Below are 23,497 nucleotides of genomic sequence, written 5' to 3' on the forward strand. Positions count from 1 at the left end.
CATTAATTCTACTGGGGACCGTCACCATCACCCCATGTACAAACATACATATAAACTCAATATAAACAACAACTAGATTCATACAAGATTTATGCAGAAGAAGATCTTAGAATGGAAGGTATTTGTAGCTTAGGGTACCAGTCAACACATCCTGCAAAATGGGGAATATTGAGTTGTAAGCAAGAAGGTTGAACATTTTGGGAATTGGGGACCATGGCAGAAAGGCACACAGATGATGGATAAAATATCATGTGTTATGGACAGTAGATTAGCCAATGTTGTTAAATCATAGTGTGTATAAGTGGGGATGGCCTTATCATTCTTTGCCTGTCTCTTCCACTACATTTCCTGTAGAACTCCTATTTCATCACTGATAAAATTCCTTTTATACTTATTATTTCCTGTTTAGAAACCTCTTTAACTTCCTTGAGTTTCTCAAATCTCACTTTCTCCTACAGTCTTGACAACTAATCTTTCTCCTCATTTTCTCTTAAAGTCTCCTAAAGACTTGACAACTCCAGCAGCCATCTTGAATACTGGTCACTTTTCCCCCTATTGACTCAGAGATTCACAGGGTAGGATTGGTATATCCCTTGCTCTCTGCTTTCATGACCTACCCAAAAGCTTTTTTTTAATGAAATTCATGCCATTCATTTTATTTTCCCAGGATCTCTCCTATCCATAATCACTCTGCTAAAATTCTTCTGCCATCACCCAAGCAATAGCTCATGTTACTATCTGTTTGGATCATTGAAATAGTATCCCAATACTCCTTCTCAGCTCTCAACCCAAGCTTTATACTGCTGCCAGTCCAATCATTTTATGTATATATCTAGTCACTTTTCTGTTCTGGAATCTCTATTCCTGAACAGAGGGAAGTTTAACTTCTTCTTCTATGATTTATAGGACCCTCCAAAAATATCACTTTTCTTTCCAGATTTTGCTCAAATTATTTCATATGCCCACAAAAGCTCTCTTCTTCATTTGTTGAGATTTTTAGCACTCAAATCAAATGCTACAGGAAGTTTTTCCTACCTCCCCAATTGCTACTTATATATTTTTCTTTATCCTTTGAAGAATATTTGGTTTTACATCTAAATTACTCATAACTTGTTATTGCATAGTAGTGTTACTTTCATATGTGCTATACATTTCAACTAGACTATTTGTCTATTGGCAGGTTAGCATTTAATTTGAGAGGCAGCATGGTATATTGGAAAGCATGTTGGGCTTTGAAGTAAGCAGAGACCTAGATTCGAATCCTGTCTCTGATATAAAGTAGCTGTGTGATATTGAACAAACTTCCTAACTTCTCTGGGTCTCAGTTTCTTCATTTATAAAATAGGGATAATGCTTTTATTATTTTCCTCAGAGATGGGAGGATAGAATAAGATAAGGTATATAAAATATTTTGCAATCATTAAGTGCTTTATAAACATCGATTATCGAAACTTTTTTTAAATCAATCTTAGTGCTTAGAATTTTGCACACAGTTAATGTTTAATAAATTAATATGCTCTGTTGAATTAAATGCCATTTGACTACTGCAAACTCTTCTGATACTTATTGCTTTTAATTACCTAGCCATGGCCACATCAGTTTTCTATAATTTTGGCACTTGACTTCTTTGCTTTTTTTCTGGCCAATATTTTTGGTGACTTTTATTTTTGTGTTGCTGACCTAACACTCTGTCCTCTCAGTTTCATATTTCCTCAACTTAATGTGACATTCTTCTCTATTATCCTTTGCCTGTCTGGTGTGATGATATCTGAGACAGAATCCTAAAAAAAACCTTTTAAATCTTCAAGATCCTGAACTCTGAAATTTCTGTCCTCTTTCATGACTCTCTTCCCTTTCATTTTCCCTATTCCTGCACCTTTTTTCTTTACCTACATCTTGACCATCAGTTTCTTAATTGATTTTTGTTCTCCCAGCCTTATAACTCCCATTCTGGTCTCATTTCCTTCCACTGGCTGATGAGGCTTTTTAAGGACAGCAGGTCAGCCTTATAAAATGGAAGATGTCAGTTGATTTGGAAAACTGGACTCCTGTATTGGTTCATTTATTTCCTCCCTTTCCACTTATCATTTATCTTCTATGTCAAATAGGAGAAAGCGAATGTAGAAAAACCTAGAGATAGAGGAAGAAAGGGAAGAAGATATGGAGGAGCAAAAGGGAAGTGGAATACAAGGAGGACTAGAAGTAAGAAAAAATGGTTGGCAGTTTGAGAAAAGACATCTTCTGGGTAGCAAGGATACACAGTGTCATGTAATTGGCTGACAGTGCCATAACAAAAAGGAAGGAAGAAATGAAAATGAGGTTGACTTGATAAAGACCATTTGGGAGATGTTTTGTACATAGTAGCATGTCATGGCTGCTTTTCCCCCACTGTAGGAAAAGGATAATGATCTAATTTAATATTTCAATTTTCAGCTCCAAAATTGACAAAGTGACTCAGACCGCCAACTGTTTGGGTGGCAAGTCAGACATCCTTGAATTCTGGCTGATTAGGACTCAGTTGGAGCCTCAATCTTCTGCCAACAAGCATGTCAAGTCAGTAATGACTTGCTAGTTCAGGCCAAATGGAGTCCATTGACAATATCTCGTGTACGAACCCTGTCAGAAATCCCAGGCTCACACTGGAAAGGAGGCTGCCACTACAAAAGCACATGGATTTTGTGGCTTAAAGGAAGCTAGACAGCAAAACTTGGGCTCTCGAGACACTTCTGCTTAAATCTATTTGATTCGGGGGACCCTTTATGGGAGCTTGCTCTATAACAGTTATCCCAGAAAAGATTACTGAAATCCAAGACTCATCATTTGCTACTAAAGAGTATGATTCCAAAAAAGAATCTTTTTGCTCTCCTGGAAAGAACTACATCATGATTCTTGAAGGGGAAAGACAGGGTAGGAAGGAGAGGGAAAGGAAACAAACGAGGATCTCTTCTTTTGAGCTTAAAAAGCAACAGGGGCTCCATCAGGATGTGGTTCTTCCTGTAAGGAAAAGGGGGAGGGAAGGGAAAATGTTTTAGAAAAGCAAAGCTGGAAGGAGAAGGGATCTCTCTAATTTTCTACGCCTGGCTGCATGTCTTTTCAGAACACTGCAGTAGCTCTTTGGATTAGGTGGCTGTGCTTTTTTGGGTATTCTCCAGTTGAAGAAGCATGCCTTGCTTATACACAGTTTGCATAATACCTTGTTCATTAAGACCCATAAATTAACGCTGTTTTAATTGATTCCCCAGAGGCAGCAAATAAAATGACACAAAAGAGGAAAATGACACTAGATCAGTGTTTTCCTCACTTCCGTAACATTTTTTTCCCTTCACTCCCCCACTTCCTTATGCCAAAGGCAAAGTCCCAACCTGGCCCTTGTTCCTTTTTGAGCTCGAAAGGAGAGATTCTCATTTTCCTCAGCATCTTTCTTTTCCAAACTCCTGCTCTCTTATAGGAAGAAACAGTTAGGTGGATCAGTAAATAGATGCAAGTTCAAATCTGGCTCAGATGCTTACTAGATGTGTGACCCTGGGGAAGTAGTTTAATTTCATCCTGCCTCAGTTTCCTTAATTATTAAAGGGAGATTTTAACAGCATCCACCACTTGTGTTTGTGATGAGAATTGAGATAATTTTTATAAAGCCCTTGCACAGTAACTGGCACATGGTTGTTTGTTGTTCTTAGTTCTTGAAGATGACAGAAATGGCATTCCTATATTACAGTCAAGTTACAGAGTATCTGACTATGGCTGATGAGACCAATGTGAACTTGGAATGCTTGTATTGGGTATAAAGAGTCCATATGAATATTTGGGGAAGATTCTCTAACTTTGTGCATTTTGCATTTTTTTGAGGTAATTCAATTCTGCTTTGCTCATAGAGCATGGTATCTTCTCTGATGAGGGTGCTCCATGCTAGGTGGTCCTGTGCCAGCATATCCGATCAATTCTAAAGTTCTTAAAAGGAACAGCTAGATGATACAATGGATAGTGCATGAGCTCTGGAGTCAGGAGGACCTGAGTCCAATTGTGATCTCATATACTTAATAGTTATTGGCTATATGACTTTTGACAAGTCACTAAACCCCAATCACCTCACAAAAAAATAAAGTTCTTAAAGAAGATCTTGAGAGTGTCTTGAATTGCTTTTTCTGACCACATGTGAGTGCCTTCCCTGTGTGAATTCTCCATAAAATAGTCTTTTTTGGCAAGCCTACATTTGGCATTCCAACAATGTGGCTGGCAAATAGTAGGTGCTTTTAATATATGTTTGTTCCTTTTCCTTCCCTTCTCCTAAGAACTCTGTCTCAAATTGTTCCTGTTACTTTTTGAGTTCTAGAGTAAGAGACCAAATAATGTCTTGAAGCTGGGGGTTTGACAAAGGGAAGACTGTGTATATAAAAGTCACTAGTGTATATAGGGCAGCATTTAGAATGGGAGTGGCTATTCTAGTGGAGGTAACACCCTCCCTTACTTGGAAAAGTACAAAAGTCTCTCTTACTTGGAAGAGAATATAATAATATTCTTGATACCAATTTTACAGAGTTTGTGAATAAAGCATTTTACATATGTTAACTCGCTATATAAGTGTTCAAACTGCCATTAATAGGAGGCATCTAAGTTGCTCAGTGGATAGATCACGGGCCTGGAGTGAAGAAAACCTGAGTTCAAATCTGGCCTGAAACATTTACTAGATATGTGACCATGGGCAAGTCACTTCACCCAGTCTGCCTCAGACTGTAAATGTGTAAAATGTGCCATGGAAGGAAATGGCAAACCACTGCAGTATCTTTGCCAAGAAAACCATATGGAGTCACAAAGAGTCAGACGTGAATAAACAACAACAAACCTGCCATTATTAATCTGCTTTTTCTATATTGTCTTTGATATGCTGTGATTAGAAGATAGTGGAATGAAAGCCACTCAAGCTCTCCTAGTTTTCCTTGAAAACCACATCAAACCAAGCCTTTGACCAGAGTCTGATAGAATGAAATCTATTTCCAGGTCAAGATAGACTGGAAAAAAACTTCAAGAAAGGTCAGTTTTACCGGGTGAAAAAGGGTGTTCAGGTCAATTCAGATGGAGTCCAAGAAAGTCGCTGAGAGGGTCTTGATCATAGCAAATCTGCAACTGAGATTCTTGGTCTTGGTTCAGTAATGGAAAAGACCAGTGGGACAACTTCCACCAGCTCAGAAGGCAAATTCTGGGAGGCACTGTGGCCGGAATCGCAGATACTATTACAGATTTTTTTTCATGGAGGAGAGATGGAAAAGGACTTCACAGGCCATCTGGAAAATCCTCTCAACAGCTAAGGAAACTGAAGTCCAGAGAGGTTAAATGATTTGCTTGGGATTAGTGGGATAGTAAGATATAAAGATGGGATTCGAATTCAGGTGATCTGCCCTTCCCTAAACTCCCTGGCACAAGAAGCCTGAGACAGCATACTTTTATCCTGAGTGTAGAGCTCACATTAAAAGGGAAAAGACCCCCCAAAAGATGAGCAAAAACAATAGAATAATTTGATCATAGACAATTATTATAGTAACATGGAACATCAAGGCATAAACTCAGAAGAGGAGCCAAAGCATTTATGGGCAAAACCCCAAAGAAAACTGGATATTATCTCAATCCCAGAAAGAATTCATAGAGAAACTAAAAAATAAGCTTAAAATCATCTAAGTGAAGTGGGAGAAAAATTGGGGAGAGGGGAGAGTCAATAGCTTGAATAAAGAAAACAACTGCTTAAAAAGTAGAATTGGCTAAGTAGAAAAGAAGATACAAAAATCCACTGAAGAAGATAACCCTTAAAAATTACAATTGGCCAAATGGGGAAAAAAGTACAGAACTAATTGAAAAAAAATAAACCATAGCAAGTGGAAGTTTATAACTTGATGAGACAGTAAGAACCAATAGATGCAGGAGACAATATCAGAATCATTGTACTAGCTAAAAGCTATAATTAAAAGGAGAATCTAGACAGTATTATTCAAGAAATTATCAAGGAAAACTTCCGTAATATTCTGGAACCAGAGGGTAAAGTAGGCATTGAGAAAATGCACTGAACACCACAAGAAAGAAATTCCCAAAATAAAAATTTCAAGGAACATTATAGTCAAATTTCAGAACTATCAGCTCAAGAAAAAAATACTACAAGAGGCTAGATAAAAATAATTAGAATCTTTAGGAGCCACAATCATGGTTACACAGGATTTGGCAGCTGCAATATTAAAAGACTGGAGATCATAGATTATGATAATTTGGAAAGCAAAGGAACTAGGACTATAATCACAAATCATTTACCTAGCAAAATTAAGCATAATACATCAAAGAGAAAAATCATTTAATGAAACAGAAGGATTTCAAGTTTTTGTAAGGAGAAGATCATAATTAAACTAAAAATTTGGTCTACCACTAATGTTATAGCTAGAGGCCAAATAAAAAGACAGAGGGTATGGGTATAAGTGCATTGAGGGAATGACATAAAAAATTAAGGGATGAGAAAGAGGTATGCACTAGTGCAGAAGGAAGGTAAAATGAGGTAAAATATTTCACATGAAGAGATGTAAAAGACTTCTTATAGCGGAGGGGAAGATGGCAAGGTGGGCAATGGGTATCATTTGAACCTTGGTCTAATCAGTTCTGGCTCAAAGAAGAAATAATATACACAGAATCAGTTGACTATACTTTACCCAATAGGGAAGAAGGCAAGGAAGAAATTTTGTAAAAGTGTGTTAGGGAGTGGGATTGACAGAAGGCAGGTCAGATCAGGGGAGGTGGCAGACAGAAACAAAACACTGGTGAGGAGGGAAAGGGTGAAAGAATAGAGAAGACAAACAGAAAAAAAGAATAGGATGGAGGGAAATATACAGTTGATAGTCCTAACCATGAATGAACTCTCTTATAAAACAGAAGCAGATAGCAGAATGGACTAAAAACCAGATTCCTACAATATGTTATTTACAAGAAACACACTTGAATCAGAAAGACAAGTATATAAGGGGCAGAAGCAGAATCTATTATGTTTCAGTTGAACTAAAAACAGCAGGGATAGCAATCCTGATTTCAGACACAATAAAGGTAAAAATCTACCCCATCACTTACATGAACTGATGCTGAGTGAAATGAGCAGAACCAGGAGACCACTATACACTTCAACAATGATACTATATGAAGATATATTCTAATTGAAGTGGATATCTTCAACATAAAGAAGATCTAATTCACTTCCAGTTGATCAATGATGGACAGAAACAGCTACTTCCAGGAACACTGGGATTTGACTGTAAAATGTTTGCACTATTGTCTTTCTACCCAGGTTATTTATATCTTCGGAATCCAATTCTTACTGTGCAACAAGAAATTTGGTTTTACACACATATATTGTATTTAGGTTATATGTAACACCTTAAATATGTATAGGATTGCCTGTCATCTAAGGGAGGGAGGGGAAAATTTGGAAAAATGAATACAAGGGATAATGTTGTTTAAAAAATTACCCATGCATATGTACTGTCAAAAAATTATAACTGTAAAATTAATAAAAAAATCTACCCCATCAAAAGAGATAAAGAAACTACATCTTGATAAAAGATATCATAGACAATGAAGTAATATTAAAACTGCATATATATTCATCAAGTGGTATAGCATATAGATTTTAAAAATGAGAAATTAAGTAAATCAAAGGAAGATATAGAAGCAAAATTATACTGGTGGGGGACTGCAACTGTCCCCTCTCAGAACTTGATAAATCCAACAGAAAAATAAACAAGAGAGAAACTAAGGAGATAAATAGAATATTTGTAAAATTAGATATGACAGCCTTTTTGAGAAAAATGAATGGGAACAGAAAGAAATATATCTTTTTCTCAGCAGCATACGGTACTTACACAAAATAGACCATGTAATAGCGCATAGAAATCTCAAAATCAAATATAGAAAAGAAGAAATATTAAGAGTATTCCCTTCAGATCATAATGCAATATAATGCAATAAATTACATTCAACAAAGGGCAGGGGGAGGGTAGAATAAAAATTAATTGGACATTAAATAATCTAATCCTAAAGAATAAGAGGGTCAAAAAACAAATCATAGAAACAATCAACAATTTCATTAAAGAGAATGACAACAGGGAAAACACACCAAAATTTATAAAATGCAGCCAAAGCAGTACTTAGGGGAAATTTATTTCTCTAAATTCATATATCAACAAAATGGAAAAAGAATGAATTGGACATGCAACTAAAAAAAAAACTTGAAAAAGAACAAATTAAAAGCTCATGATTGGTAATGCTGAAAATAAAAATGAGATTAATAATATTGAAAGCTTAAAAAGGATAGTGAGCTATTAAATAAATCTAGAAGCTGATTTTATGGAAAGTCCAGTAAAATAGATAATCCATTGATTAATTTAATTTAGAAAAATAAAACTAAATATCTAGTACCAACAATGAAGTATGACATCACCATTGATAAGAAAAAAATTAAAGCAATCATTAGGAAATATATTGTCCAGTTATATGCCAACAAATATGATTATATTAGTGAAAGAAATGATATTTACAAAAATATAAATTATGAAGACTGGCATATCAGGAAATAGAAAGCCTAAATAATCCCATTTTAGAAAAAAGAACAAATTTGAACAAGCCATTAATGAACTTCTCTGGAAAAATCACCAAGGACGAGATTGGTTCATGAGTGAATTCTATCAAACATTTAAAGAATAATTAATTCCAATTCCATATAAACTATTTGGAAAAAATAGGCAAAAAAGGAGTCTCACTTAACTTCTTTTATGACACATATATGGTGCTGATATCTAAATCAGGAAGAGGTAAAACAGAGAAAGAAAACTATGAACCAATTTTCCTAATGAATATTATAGAAAACTTTTGAACAAATACTAGCAAGGTAATTACAGCAATATATCACAAGGATTGTGATGATCATGTGGAGTTTACAAAAGAAATTCAGGATTGGTTCAGTATTAGAAAAATTATCAATACAACTGACTATATCTATAGGAAAACCAAAAGAAATCATACAGCTATCTCAATAGATGCTTGAAAAGCAACATATAGCACCCATTCTTAAAAACAAAAAACAAACAACAACAACAACAACAACAACAACAACAACAACAACAACAACAAAACAACCCAGAGAACATAGAAATAAAGGGAGCATTCTTTATAGTTATAAACAATAGCTATCTAAAGCCACTATCAAGAATTATCTGTAGTGGGAAATCCTTCTCAATAAGATTAGGGGTGAAACAAGGATGTTCTTTATTACTACTATTATTATACAATATAGTATTAGAAATATTATCTCTAGAAATAAGATAAATCAAAGAAATAACAGGCAACAAGGAAATAAAATTATAACTCTTTGCAAATGATATGATAGTATAACGTTAGCAAAGGTGCAGGATAAAGCTAGATCAATCATCAGCATTTATTTATATGATCAACAAAGCCCAACAGCAAGAGATAGAAAGAGAAATTCCATTTAAAATAACTGTAAACAATATGAAATACTTGGGGGTCTAACTGCCAAGACAAACCTAGAAACTATATGAACACAATTACAGGACCTTTTGCACAAATAAAGTCAGATCTAAACAACTGGAAAAATATCATTTGTTCATAGATAAGCTGAGACAATATAACGACAATCTTGCCTAAACTAATTTACTTATTCAGTGCCATACTAATCCAACTACCAACAAATCATTTGATAGAGCTAGGTAAAAACAACAAAATCATCTGGAAGAACAAGAACAAGAATTTTAAGGGGATTAATGAAAAAAAATTCAAAGGAATTTGTAGCTTAGAAATACCAGATCTCAAACTATATTATAAAGCAGTTATCATCAAAATAATCTGCTAATAACTAAAAATTAGAGTGGTGCATCACTGGAATAGATTAGCTTCATAAGACACAGTAATCAATGATCATTGTAACCAAGTGTTGGAAACCTAAAGACCTTAGTTTTTTGGATAAGAACTCACTATTTGATAAACACTTCTGGGAAAATTGGAAAACAATAGGACATAAACTAGATATAGAGCAACATTTCATGCCATGTACCATAGTAAGATTAAAATGAATACATGATTTAGACAAAAAGACATCATAAGCAAATTAGAAGAGCAAATAATATTCTGCCTGTCAGATCTATGGGGAAGGGATGAATTCAAGATCATACAAGAGATAGAGAACATTACAAAATGTTAAAGAGATAATTTTGATCATATTAAATTTAAAAGCTTTTGTACAAACAAAACCAATGCAATCAAGATTAGAAAGAAAGCAGAAAGCTGGGAAACAATCTTTATAGCAAGTGTTTCTGATAAAGACATTTCTCAAATGTATAGAGAACTGAGTCAAATTTATAAGAATATAAGTCATTCCCCAATTGATAAATGATCAAAGGATATGAATAGGCAAATTTCAGGAAAAGAAATCAAAGTTGTCTAGAAGTACATGAAGAAATACTCTAAATTGCATTTCATTATCTAAATTCAAATTAAAACAATCCAGGGTACCACCTTACACATATCAGATTGGCTAATATGACTGAAAAGGAAAATGAGAATTGTTGAAGAGCTTGTGGGAAAATTTATGCATTGTTGATGGAATTGTGAATTGATCCAGTTAATTCTGGAGAGCATTTTGGAGCTATGACCAAAGGGTAATCAAACTGTACATACCCATTAAGCCTGCAATATCGTTACTAGTTCTGTATCCCAAAGAGATCATAAAAAAATAAAATAGACCTGCATGTGTAAAAATATTTATAGTAACTCTTCCCATGGTAACAACATATTGGAAATAGAGGGAATGCTCATCAACTAGGGAAAGATCAAATATGTTGTGGTATTTGAATGTAATACAAATTGTGCAATAAAAATGATAGGAGATTTCAGGGAAAATAGTGGAAAGACTTGTATGAACTGATGCAAAATGAATTGAGTGGTACTAAGGAAAACAGTGTACACAGTATCAGCAACATTGTGTGATAATTATGAATGATACAGGTCTTCTCAGCAACACCAAAACAAATACGAAAAACTCACAAAGAAGAATACTATCCATATCCAGATTAAAAAGTGATGAATAGTTGTAAAATATATAGAGAATTGACTCAAATTTATAAAAATACAAGCCATTCTATAATTGATAAATGGTCAAAGGATATGAACAGACAATTTTCAGTTGAAAAATTAAAACACTTTTTAGTCATATGAAAAAATGTTCTAAATTACTATTGATCAGAGAATTGCAAATTAAGACAACCCTGAGATATCACTATACATCTCTAAGATTGGCTAAGATGACAGGAAAAGATAATGACAAATGTTGGAGGGGATGTGGAAAAACTGGGACACATACATTTTTGTGGAGCTGTGAACTGATTAAACTATTCTGGAGAGCAATTTAGAATTTTGTATGCCCAAAGGGCTGTCAAAATATGCATACCCTTTGAATCCAGCAGTATCTCTACTGGGCTTATATCCCAAAGAGATCATAAAAAAGGAAAACGGACTCACATGTATAAAAATGTTTTGTGGCAGTAAAGAACTGGAAACTAAGTGGATGCCCATCAGTTGGAGAATAGCTAAATAAATTGTGGTACATGGATGTTATGGAATATTATTGTTCTGTAAGAAAAAATCAGCAGGATGATTTCAGAGAGACCTGGAGAGACTTTCATGAACTGATACTAAGTGAAATGAGCAGAACCAGGACATCATTGTATGTAGTAACAAGATTATACAATGATCAAATTCTAATGAATGTGACTCTTTTCAACAATGAGATCATTCAGACCAATTCCAATAGACTTGTGATGGAGAGAGTCATCTGCAGCCAGAGAGAGACTGTGGGGACTAGATCACAACATAGTTTTTTTGTTGTTGTTTTCTTGCATTTTGTTTTCTTTCTCATTTTACCCTGTTTTTTAATCTGATTTTTCTTGTATAGCATGATAACTGTGGAAATATGTATAGAAGAATTGCACTTGTTAAACATAGATTACTTGCCATCTAGGGGAAGGGGTGGGACAAAGGGAGGGAGAAAAAAATTGGAACACAGGATTTTGCAAGAGTGAATATTAAAAACCATGCATATGTTTTGAAAATTAAAAAAAAACTTTAATAATTAAAAAAGAATCAAAAAGAATTGGTGGACTCTCAATGCAGATTGAAGCATATTTTTCACTTTATTTTTTTGTGTTTTTTTCTCCTTTTGATCTGTTTCTTCTTTCACAACTGTGACTAATATGGAAATATATTTCACATGATACCACATGTGTAATTGATATCAAATTACCCACCATTTTTGGAAGAAAGGAGGGATCGGAGGCAGAGAGTTAAATTTGGAACTCGAAATCTTGTAAAAATGAATGCTAAAAATTGTCTTGACATATAATTGGGGAAAATGCTATTAAAAAAAGAATTCAAAAGCTTCCTTATGTTAGACAAGAGCCTAGGAGGGGAAACGGAGCACATTAGGGTTTCACCTAAAGTTATGGTGTGAGAAAAAGATATGAAGAAAAGGAAAAAAAGAGTTAGATTATAAGTAGCAAAAGAATTATTGGAGTTATAAGAAATTAGAGAATTATAAGATATTTATAATATTTATATTTATGGTATAATAAATATTTGTAATTTATTAAGATAAGATAATTATAAGAATTAGAGAAAAGAATTGAGATAAAGAGAAAGAGAGGTAGAAAATTGAATGTTGAAACAAGAGAGTAAGGGAAGGGATGAGAAGATAAATGAAGAACAAAACAGAGAAGGAAAAAAAGGAAATAGAAGCAAAAATGAGGCACCACATTTGGTAGTGGTACAGTTATGTATGAGAATAAGTTAAAAGGCTGCATTTGGGATTTTTTTTTATTACTGTCATTCTCAATATTATGATAAAAAAGTCATAGTATTGTCCTATATTGATCTAGTAGTTAAAGCTCAGTGTATAATGAACTTTAATTAATCCACACAAGTATCTGATAAGGTAGGGAAGACAAGTACCATGTTCCTCACTTTTAGGATAGAACTCTTCACAGAGCAAATAATCAATGAATATTTTTGGGAAAGCATCTAAACATTATCTTCTTCAAGTCTCAGTTGAAATTCTATGTTCTGCAAGGTCTTTCTCTGATCTCTTAATAATAATCCCTTCCCTATCCAAAAAAATAAAAATAAAAGCAAGGAAAGAAAAGCTTTAAACAAAGAAAAAAGCACACACAGTGGAGCCAGTGACTCTCTGTGATATAGTTTTTGACCCAGAGTCTGATGCTCATTGATGTCAGCCTTCCTCGAGGTGTGAGCAGAGCAATGCTCTCAGTGAGGTTCAACCATTCTGATTTCCTGATGTGACCTGGATTGTGGAGAAAAGCCCAAGATGACCTGTTCTAAAATAACTTTAGAATCAGAAATGGATTTGCCCCACCTTGTCAGACTGTATCATGCTGCACTCCATGTGGCAGATGTTAATTTAGAAAATTGTCCCTATTCAAAAGTCATTACTGAGAAAACTATGGTTGAAAACCTCTTCTTTTGATGGATTTGTTTGTTTGTTTGATAACTCTCATAGCTAGAGCTATCATGTAGGGGGAAAGAGATGCTCTATTTTCCCAACATGTTCTCATTTGTTTCCTGCCAAATTTCTGCAATATTGTGAACACATTTGTTGTGCATGTGTGTTTTTAAATTAAATCTGACTTTGTCAGGCTGACAGATCTCTCAGCTTTGGAGAATACAGAAATACTACTGTGATGGGCTATTTATCATCCCTGTGAAGTTGAAGCATAAAGTAACGTGGTTGGGGGAGAGGGTGTCCATTTAAAATCCTTTGCCCCTTTATGAAAAGTCGGGAGGATGGTTATCCTAGTGCTGACCACAAGAAAGGAAGGAATTGTTCCAAAGGATGCTTTTAAGAGGCCTAAAGACAGACCTCTTTAACCTAAATAAATACAAATTGAAGGAATGACCCTCAAGTATCATCTTCATTATTCTGCAGCTAACAGCCAGAGCTTACATCCCATTATGGTAATGAGCAAACCTTTGAACTTCACATTGTACACAGCAAAACAGCAGCACTCAAGGCTTATGCAAACAACTGCAACAATTGCTTTAGGGAACTGATAGGATAAAACCTCAGCTTGAGTTCCTGAGTAGGTTTGATCTTGGCTTTTCAGGCTAAATTTCTCTAAAGTAGAGACCACTAAAGAATAAATCCGGATTAAAAAGTGAAGTAAAAGTTGTTCCAAGTTGAGCCAGATTTTCTCCCCCTTCCCCAAGGGGAAGCAATTCATTCTTTTAAACCCTGATGGGGTCATTTGGCGTTTTACTTTATGGGGCACTTTGAGATCATGCTTCAGAGAACTCGGTTTTAGTAGCTTGGGTAAGCAGCAGTCTAAGGTCAGAGGCCATCAATTATGGCCTCAGAAGTGAATGAGAGCAGCATAAAAAAGGGGTCAGGTTTTATTAACCTTGGGGATTATCTCCACCAGCTGCATTGTTCTGGGAGAGTCAGGGAATTCAGCATCTTTCAAGTGCTTTTTGTAGATGGCAGACTGAGACAAGGTGGATGACTTCAGGTGGAGTCTTCAAAGGGACCTTGTGGCTGCAAAATCCTGTGATTTGGGGATTCCCTGATTTGTGATCATTTTAGGGTCCTCATCCTTCACCAACTCTTGCAAGATGCTGAGTGCCTTCCTGTGGTTCACTTCTATGATTACAGGAGGTTATTCATATTTCTGTATCTTGGGGAGAGATCCATTGGTCTTTGTGGGTAGAGGGAGGGAACTGGAAATAGAAATTGGGTCAATTATATATATCACAAGAGCAGTTTGCCTTTGACAAGAATTGACCCTTAGCTCAGGGTTTAGTGGCAAAGATGGTAAGACAGCATGCAGACTTTCTGCATCTGTATGACATTGAATAGCAAATCGAATCATCCTGTGTGTGCATGCACAAATGATTCAACTATCTCGAATGCATCCATGTAGAATTAAGTTGAGAAAAGAGTTCAGGCAAAAATGTCCGTTTGGCCAATTATTTAGCTGAACCATTTCTGAATTAATAACGCAAAATTGGCTAAAAAAAGAAAACAAACAAAAATGAGCAAAACAACAACAACAAAAACTGGACAAAATTTTAGATTAAGTGAGAAGGCATAGCATTAGTAAAAACCAACCAACAAACAAAACAAAACAAAAGATATAAATTGTTTATTTCTCATAGGAAGACCTAAGAGCTGGTTTGATGGAGTTTTTCGTTTTTCACCTAGTAGTTATAGCTGTTTATAGACACTTCCTTAGTGTGAATGACCCCCTGCTTTCCTGAAAAAGCAGGTGACTCAGAACCCTGAACTTACAGCTAAGGGAGTCATTTAGGTACAAAGGAGAATAAAGCCCAAGATATTAAGTATTATGCCATGTTTTGACTTCTATCTCCTGAGCAGAGTAGCTTAGAAATAGCGCAGATACTGAAGTGAATGCCATGTGCCCCATGTATTACTACGAAACTAGAATTTCAATTGAGTTTTCTGTAATTTATATGTCTAGCCAGGCAATACCCACCACCGCTGTCAAAGGCTAAGGTACCTGGTTGTCTGCACAAAGTAACTAAGGGTCTTCTCCAGATAATGACAAGTAAAAAGAGGCAGAGGACAGAATTTAATAATCCACCAGTAGTTCTTTTCTCAGGTGACTTCACTTGGTACAATATAAAAATGTGTTTTCAAGTTCATTGATATTGTGTCATTGTGTGCCTGGAACATGACTGTAATTTATAAGGTCTATGCTAACTCATCACTCATCTGAGTGAAAACTTCCCCTGTGATCGCTTCTAGGCTTTTTTTTTTTTCTCCCAGATGCACAGACTATTTATAATAATCAAAGTGTGGGCTTTTGATCTTTATATTTTAGGAGAGATGGAAAAGGAGAGAGATATGGATAAGGGAGTTCATGCATGAGGCAGATTTGGAGCTAAAAGCCTTCTTAGAGATAGTTTAGTTCAATCTCCCATTTTATTGATGAAGGCACACGTCCAGAGAGGTCTGAGGACGTTGAATGTCATCATTTAACTAGTGCTAAAACTACTAGATCTTAATTTTCAGTCCAGTTTCTCTGCCTCTGGATATAGAGCTTTTTTTTTTTATATATATATATATATATATATATATATATATATATATATATATATATATATATATATATATATATATATATATATATATATATATATATATATATATATATATATATATATATATATATATAAAATACTGTGCAGTGTCTCATTGGAATGCTTATTCTTTCCTTCTCAGTGTTTATTCATTCTTTCTCCTATTTAACACAGTTTCTACTTGTCCTGGTTCTCTAGATACTATACATATGCTCAAGTGATGGCAGCTAAATAAATACTTAGGAACACCAGGGAGGAAATATATGATGAGTGCTTTTTTAGTGTGGGGTACTGGACTTAGAGTTAGGAGGAATGAATCTGGCAAACCACCCGATGTTTTTGGACCTCAGTTTTTTGTTTTTAAAATTAAAAAAGTTGGGTTGATGATTTCTCAGGTATGTCCCATCTCTCAAGATTCTGACTCTAAACCATCTAAATAATCAGTAAGTGAATAGCTTGGTTATAAATGTTAAAGATGTTCAGAGAGCCAGCCAGGTCAGACATTTATTTCGTAGGCCTTGTTAGGAATATCTTAGACATATCTGTGTAGGTAGAATATCTCCAGCAACCTGATTTGTTTTTAATTGAGCAGCAGCTGGTTGGGAAAAGAGAGCATTTTAAGGCTGTGTTCCAGTAACACAAGTCTTTCAAGATCTTAAAAACCTTTGTAATTCAGGATATGTGTGCTTGTTATCCAATTTTCACTTTATTTTCTTTTTCAAAGTAGCCAATGATGTACTCTGGGAGAAAGTTCACTTATTCTTCAAAAGACTATTCAAATGCATATCTTTATCAGTTTCATCAGTTTCAATGTCTTTGTCTTATGAGTGATTTGTCTTAATCAGTATTACTAAAATATTTTTACAAATTGAAGTTTCACTTTTTAAAAAGTAAATAAGGGACTTGTTTTATTCTAGCAACATACCTGGGATCTGTTGCACAGTTCAAACCCAAATGCCTTCATTTTTAAGTGGACACCTAAGGAATGAAATTTCTATATTATGTAAGAATTTATGAGATGCTAGATAGCATAAAGTCAGTCTTAGAATCAGGTAGAGTTATGTTTAGATTCTACCTTTGACACATCTGGCTTTGTGACCCAGTGCAAGTAGGTAACTTAGCCTCCTAATGTCCAAGGGAGCTTTTTGAATCTGTAAGTTGCAGAGCAGATCCAATAATGAAATCATAGATCCAGTCTCCCAGTAAGAAGAGCACATGTCATCTATTTAAATTCTAATCAGATGCCTTTTCTGATTGTTGAAATGGCACTAGGTTCTCAAAAGTAATGCTGGGGGAACATAACATCTAGTGGATCCTATCAATCTGGAAAAGCTTTGAATCCAGGTTAAATTCAGCAATAGATAGGGCCATCCTTTCTAGATTGGAAAGCTTGACCACCCTGAAACAACTGGTCAGGTGTGTGTGTATTTGTGTGAACTGTGCATAAATCACCTATTAAAGTGCAGATCAAAAAAATGCTTTTTTTTTTTTTAGACATGGTTAATGTGGGGATTTGTTTAACATGATCATACATATTTGTAATGGTCTTTGTTTTTCTTGTCTTAATGAATGGAAGGAGAGAAAATTTGCAACAAAAATAAAATAAAAATGAATTAAATTTACTTATGTATACTATCTCATCACTATTCTATATCTTTTCTTGCTTTCGTAACCAAATTTATATAGAATAAGCTATTTATCTCTCTTATTCTGCTTCCTCATCTTTTACTCACTTTTCAACTCTTTCTTGTTCTAATCATTGCCTAGCTGGAATGCCTTTCCTTAGTTCTCATCTTTCTTGATCTCACTCCAGTTTTTAACACTGTTGACCTCCTCCTGAATTCTTTCTTCTTGTGGGTTTTAATTGATAATTTTTTTCTCCTGTCATTTTTCTCTATCCTCCTTTTTACATTCATCATTTCCTTCCTAAACATAAATGTTACCCAAGATATTATCCTTGGCTTTTTCTCTTTGAACTCATGGTAGTTGATAGAATACCAAGACTGAGGGTGTTAGGATGATCTCTGAGCAGATGACTCTCAGATCTATATTCTAGTCTTATTCCTTCTTAGATGGTTTAGTTCTGTGATACTACTTTCTGAAAAGCTTTACATGGATGTCAGATAGGCCCATTATAGTTGACATATCCAAAACAAATCTTACTAGCCTTCCCTTCTACAATTTTCTCCATTTCTGTTGAGAGCAAAGCCATTCCTCCACATCCACATCCACAATTTTAGAGTCAACCTGAAGTTTACTTTCCTTTGCCCCATTAGTAGCCAAATCTTGTTAACATCACTCTTATCAAGTCTTCCCACTTATTTGGTCACTATTTTAGTTAGATTCTTATTAGTTTTTCTCTCTAAACTACTGTTCTAGCTTCTTACTGGGTTTTTTTTTTTCTTCCGATTTTTTTCCTTCTCCAATTCATTTTCCAATAATCTATCAAATTAATATTCCTAAAGCAGACCCCTTTTCCTCCTTATGAATCTTCTGGGGCTTCATATAAGATCAATACAAATTTTTAGCTTGGCATTTAAAACCCTTCAAAATTTAAATCCAAACTATCTTTACTGATTTATTTCATATAACTCCCTTCTCTATAGTCTATGTTCCAGCCAAAATGACATATTTGTTAATCTCTGAATTCAGCATTTCATATCCCCTCATCCATGCTTTTGGATGGAAATTGTCCTAGACCTTGAATGCACTCCCTCTTTAATTTTTCCATCTAGAATCCTTAGCATTTGAGTACCAACGCTCAACTCGGGTGATTTCCTATGAACAAGCCTTTCCCATTTCCCCCACTTGTGAGTGTTGTATTTCTTCTGAAATTGATTTTTCTGTCCAACAATTAAAGTCTAGTTGAATAGATCATGGTATGTTAAGGCTAGAATTAGCATGGCATAGTGGATAAAGAGCTGGCCAGGATTTAAGTTTCACCTTTGACTTGATATGCTAGCTACTGGATGTTTGGCAAATCATTTAGCCTTTCTGTGTTCTAGGTACACAGATTCAGAAAAGATATTGATATGGGCTGTTATAGGAATGAATATCTATATCTATATCTATATCTATATCTATATCTATCTATATATCTATGGACTGAAATCAAAAGTCTAGTCTTTATCCTTGTCCTATTAATATTGTCATGGAATCCTTCTGCTCTACTTGGAAGAGCAATAGAAAGATTTATCATAAGCTTAAGAAGGCTACTATATTTTGTGAATGATGACTAATGTGAGAAGTAGCATAAAATATATTACTAAAGACATGAATATTCATAAAAAGTGGCAAGTAGGTCATTTATTGAGAATGGAAGACCATAGGGAGCCCAAGTTTTTTTTATTGACATTCTGAAAATGGAGCCAAAAGCAGGAATCCAAAGCATTGGATAGACATTCTAGGATAGGATTGTCAAAAAACCCAGGCTAAATATTGTGCAGAATGACATATGGAGGGTTGTGCTCCCCTTTGGCACAGGAGTACACACATAGACGAAACCAGGGATCCATCCAAGAAAAAAAAATTCTTATCTTTGAAATTCTCTCTGTTGCCTGATCTAAAAGTACAAGTAAAGTATTCTGAAGCTTCTGCTTTATCCAGAAAGTTATTTCCTGAGCCTGGCTTTTTTTCCAAGTGTTGAGGCATTTGATGTCAAAGTGGAGATTACTATTTGTTATGTACCTATCTCTAGTGACTTGTGATGAGCATGTTTTAAGGAACTGAGGGAAATGGCAAGAACAGTGGGAAGTTATCAGCCAGTCCAGCTGTTCAGTTTTTTACTGTTAGTTTTACAATTATATGTACTACAAATCATCAGTCATCCTGCCATTAAAAAAAAAAAAGAAACAACAACTATGTGGTAATTCATTGCAGAATTAAATATTGTGAAAGTATGGACACATGAAACATTGATGTGTAATACTGAAAGTGAATTAGTAACTTACTCATAGAAAGCAAATTTACAAGGATGGATTTCAGTATCCATCTTCAAAATAGTGTTTAGTAGATTCCCATATTGATTAATTGGCTTTAATATAAGTTTTGTTCTGAGTTTCTTAAATTCACAGGAATCAATCCAGTCAGTCAATTTGCATTATTAAGTACCTACTATGTTACTATGTTCTGAAAATACAAAAAAAGATAAAAGATAGAGCAAGCTTCTCAGAAGCCCATAGCTTGATTAGGGAGAAAATGTGCAAATAATTTTATAGAAATAAAATATATACAAGATAAATTGGAGATAATTACCAGAGGGAAGGCATTAGTGTTAAAAGTGATTGGGAAAGACTTCTTAAAGAAGAGCTGAGACTTGAAGGAAACCCAGAAGAATTACAGTTGGGGAGGCAGAGAATTGTTGGCTTAGGAATTGGCCCCTTTCTAGGCATGGGTGACAGCCAGTGAAAATACTAGATTATGAGGTTTTTTTTTTTTTTTTCCTGAATTAGTAAGGAACTAAATGTCACTGGATCAAAGTCTAAATGGTGGTGTAAGAAGACTAGAAAAGTGGGAATGTGTGTGTATGGAGGGTTTTAAAAGCCAAAGATGATTTTGTTTGATTGTAAAGAGAATAAGAAATTATAGGAGATTGAAGAGTTTTTAATAATAAAGTAACACAGGTGTCTCAATATTATCTGTTGAAAATTTGTAAAATCTTTCTTTTGGATTTTTTCACAAAGGATATAGTATTTAAAAAATAAGGTTTCTCAGACAAAAGGATAAATTCAAAGATGATTCTGGAGGAAAAAAAATACCACACAGGAAGGAGAGACTACATATGCAATGGAATCTAGATATAATGACATAGTAGAAAAAAAGTACTGTTTTGGGAGTGAGATCTCAGATGAGCTGATCAATAATAACTGATGTTTATATAATGTTTTAAGATTTGCTAAATGTTCTACATGCCTGATCTTAGCTGAGTCTCATGGAATCCTGAGTTTAGTAATAATTGTTAACACTCTAAGTCACTTGCCCTTGCTGAGAGAGCTATAAAGATGAATTTTGGATCTGAGTCTCTCTTGATAAACTTTTACTTTTTTACCCCTTAATTTTTCTGTTCCCTTACTTTTAGTCAAATTTTATTTTTTAATGAATAAGGTCTGTCAGACCTTTTTTCTAACTCCAGGACTGGTGCTCTCTCTACTGTGCCATCTAACTATTCTATTCCCACATTGACCATATTCCAAAATGTGAATCTTATTCTGCATAATTTGTTTATTGCCTCTCAACCAGAGTTGGTAGGCTGCTTCCTACTAGACTAGATATGAAAAAAGTTCCTTTTAGTCCTAATATTCTATGGCTCTGTAGATCTAAATGAGAAAGTTTACTGTCTTTATTGCAGTCATCTCCCTGTTGTTTCATTTATTCAGAAATTCATTCTGAATTCATTCATGAAGTCATCCTTCTGTTGTTTCATTCATTCAGCAAACATTTAGTGGGTGCCTCATTTGTATCTATGCCAGACAAATAAAAGGCATTATCCTTGTCTTTCAGGAACTTATAATCTAATTGAGAAGAAAATAAAGTACAGTATGTTGTATTTCAAATAAAAACAAATAAACACAAAAGTGTTAAATAAATTGAGAAAGTGTTGATTTGTTAAGCCCTATAAATATTTATAAATTTCTTTTCTATATGTAAGACCCTGAAAGGATAAGGTTAGTGTAATTTGGAGCAGGAAACCTCTCTGCTTGTGGAGTGGGGGGGGGACAGGGAGGTAGAATAAGGCTTTCTCACCTGTCATATTGACATAGCTTTTTCCAAGTGACTTTCCTCTAGAATATTTTTTTTCCCTTTGAAACTGTTGCCTGTTTTTGGCCAGCCCATATTCCTATGTGACAGCTTTTTAAGATTTCTCTATTTGCAATCTAAATGCTTGAAACAATTGTGTTAAATTCTTCACATTTTTGTGTATATGTCTCTCCTTCCCAACTATTTCATTGCTATGTCAATATTGTCTCCTTAGAAACCTAGAGGATCATCTCTGATTTTTTTTCTGGGACTTTACAACTAGAAAAAAAATAGTCCCCAAACATCCTATTATTTCTTCTTCAAAGTGCCTCAGAAGTTCACCAAGTTCTTTGCATTTCTAATACTTACATCCTAGTTCAGCTTTTAATTTTCTCATCCCTAGATGAATACAAGAGTCTCAACGCTGAACTGACCAATTCTAGTCTCTCCTCATTCAAATCCCTTATGTCCACTGTTGCTCAATAAATATTTTCATTCTTTTGCTTTCATAATATCATTTGCCTATGCAAAAACCTATAATAGCTCCTTATTTCCTTCCAAATTAATCCAGAATCCTCATCTTGGCTTTCAGGGACCTCCATACTCTAGTCTCCTCTTCCTATCTCTGTGTGTGTGTGTATGAGTGCCTAATTATCTGTAAATATGTACCCACAACACATATATCTGTATATGTAAATATGCATACACGTATAAATACATTTATATACACATCTATACACACAAACATCACTATGCTAAAATGTATGTGTGCTATGTATATATACACATATATGTATCTATTATCCATCTATCTTATACATACACACATATATATATACACACATATATATATATACATATATATATATATATTTCTATAAATATGTATACATACCAATAGGTAGAGTGGGTCATATATATATATGTATGTATGTTTGTCTCTCTGTCTCTCTGTCTTTGTCTGTCTCTGTCGCTTCTCTGTGTCTCTCTTCTGTCTCTATCTCTGTCTCTTTCTCTCTGTCTGTCTCTCTCCCTCTGTCTCTTTCTCTCTGTCTGTCTCTCTCCCTCCTCTCTCTTTCTCTCTCTGTCTCTCACTTGCTATCTCTTTATCTCTCTATCTAAACTCCAATGCAGACTTTTCCCCCAGTCAGATGATGCTTCTCACTTTCCCTCAAACAAATCAGACTATCCATTTCCACTTCACTGAACCCAGAGGCTGGGCCAGAAGTAAGACATTTTGTGCCATGTGGTTAGCTATCTTTTATTGAATAAAAAGCTCCAAGTGGGCAAACTGAAGCTTTACTATCTCTGGACTCTAAGACTAATACCCAATAAAGGTTCAGAAGTATAATCAAAACACCTTTTTGTTCTCCCCTTTCCAAGGACTAGCTGGGGTCTCCATCAAATTTTCACTTTCTCCCAAAACTTTCCCTTTCTCCTGACTTTCCCCTTTCTTTTAATGGTCTCATCACCCAGCCTCAAAACATGGAAATCATCATTATTTCTTCCTTTTTCCTCACTCACATGAATCTAATCAGTTTCAAAATACTTTCCCACTCTATTT

General features: G+C 34.7%; 1 long non-coding RNA gene across 2 annotated transcripts in view; it reads left to right on the top strand.

Moving 5' to 3' along the window:
* LOC141546752 (uncharacterized) overlaps positions 1 to 23,497 on the top strand; it is a 128,711-nt gene that overhangs the window by 63,878 nt on the left and 41,336 nt on the right. The window lies entirely within an intron of this gene.

The sequence above is a fragment of the Sminthopsis crassicaudata genome, chromosome 6, assembly GCF_048593235.1.
Source record: "Sminthopsis crassicaudata isolate SCR6 chromosome 6, ASM4859323v1, whole genome shotgun sequence".
NCBI classification, from domain to species: domain Eukaryota; kingdom Metazoa; phylum Chordata; class Mammalia; order Dasyuromorphia; family Dasyuridae; genus Sminthopsis; species Sminthopsis crassicaudata.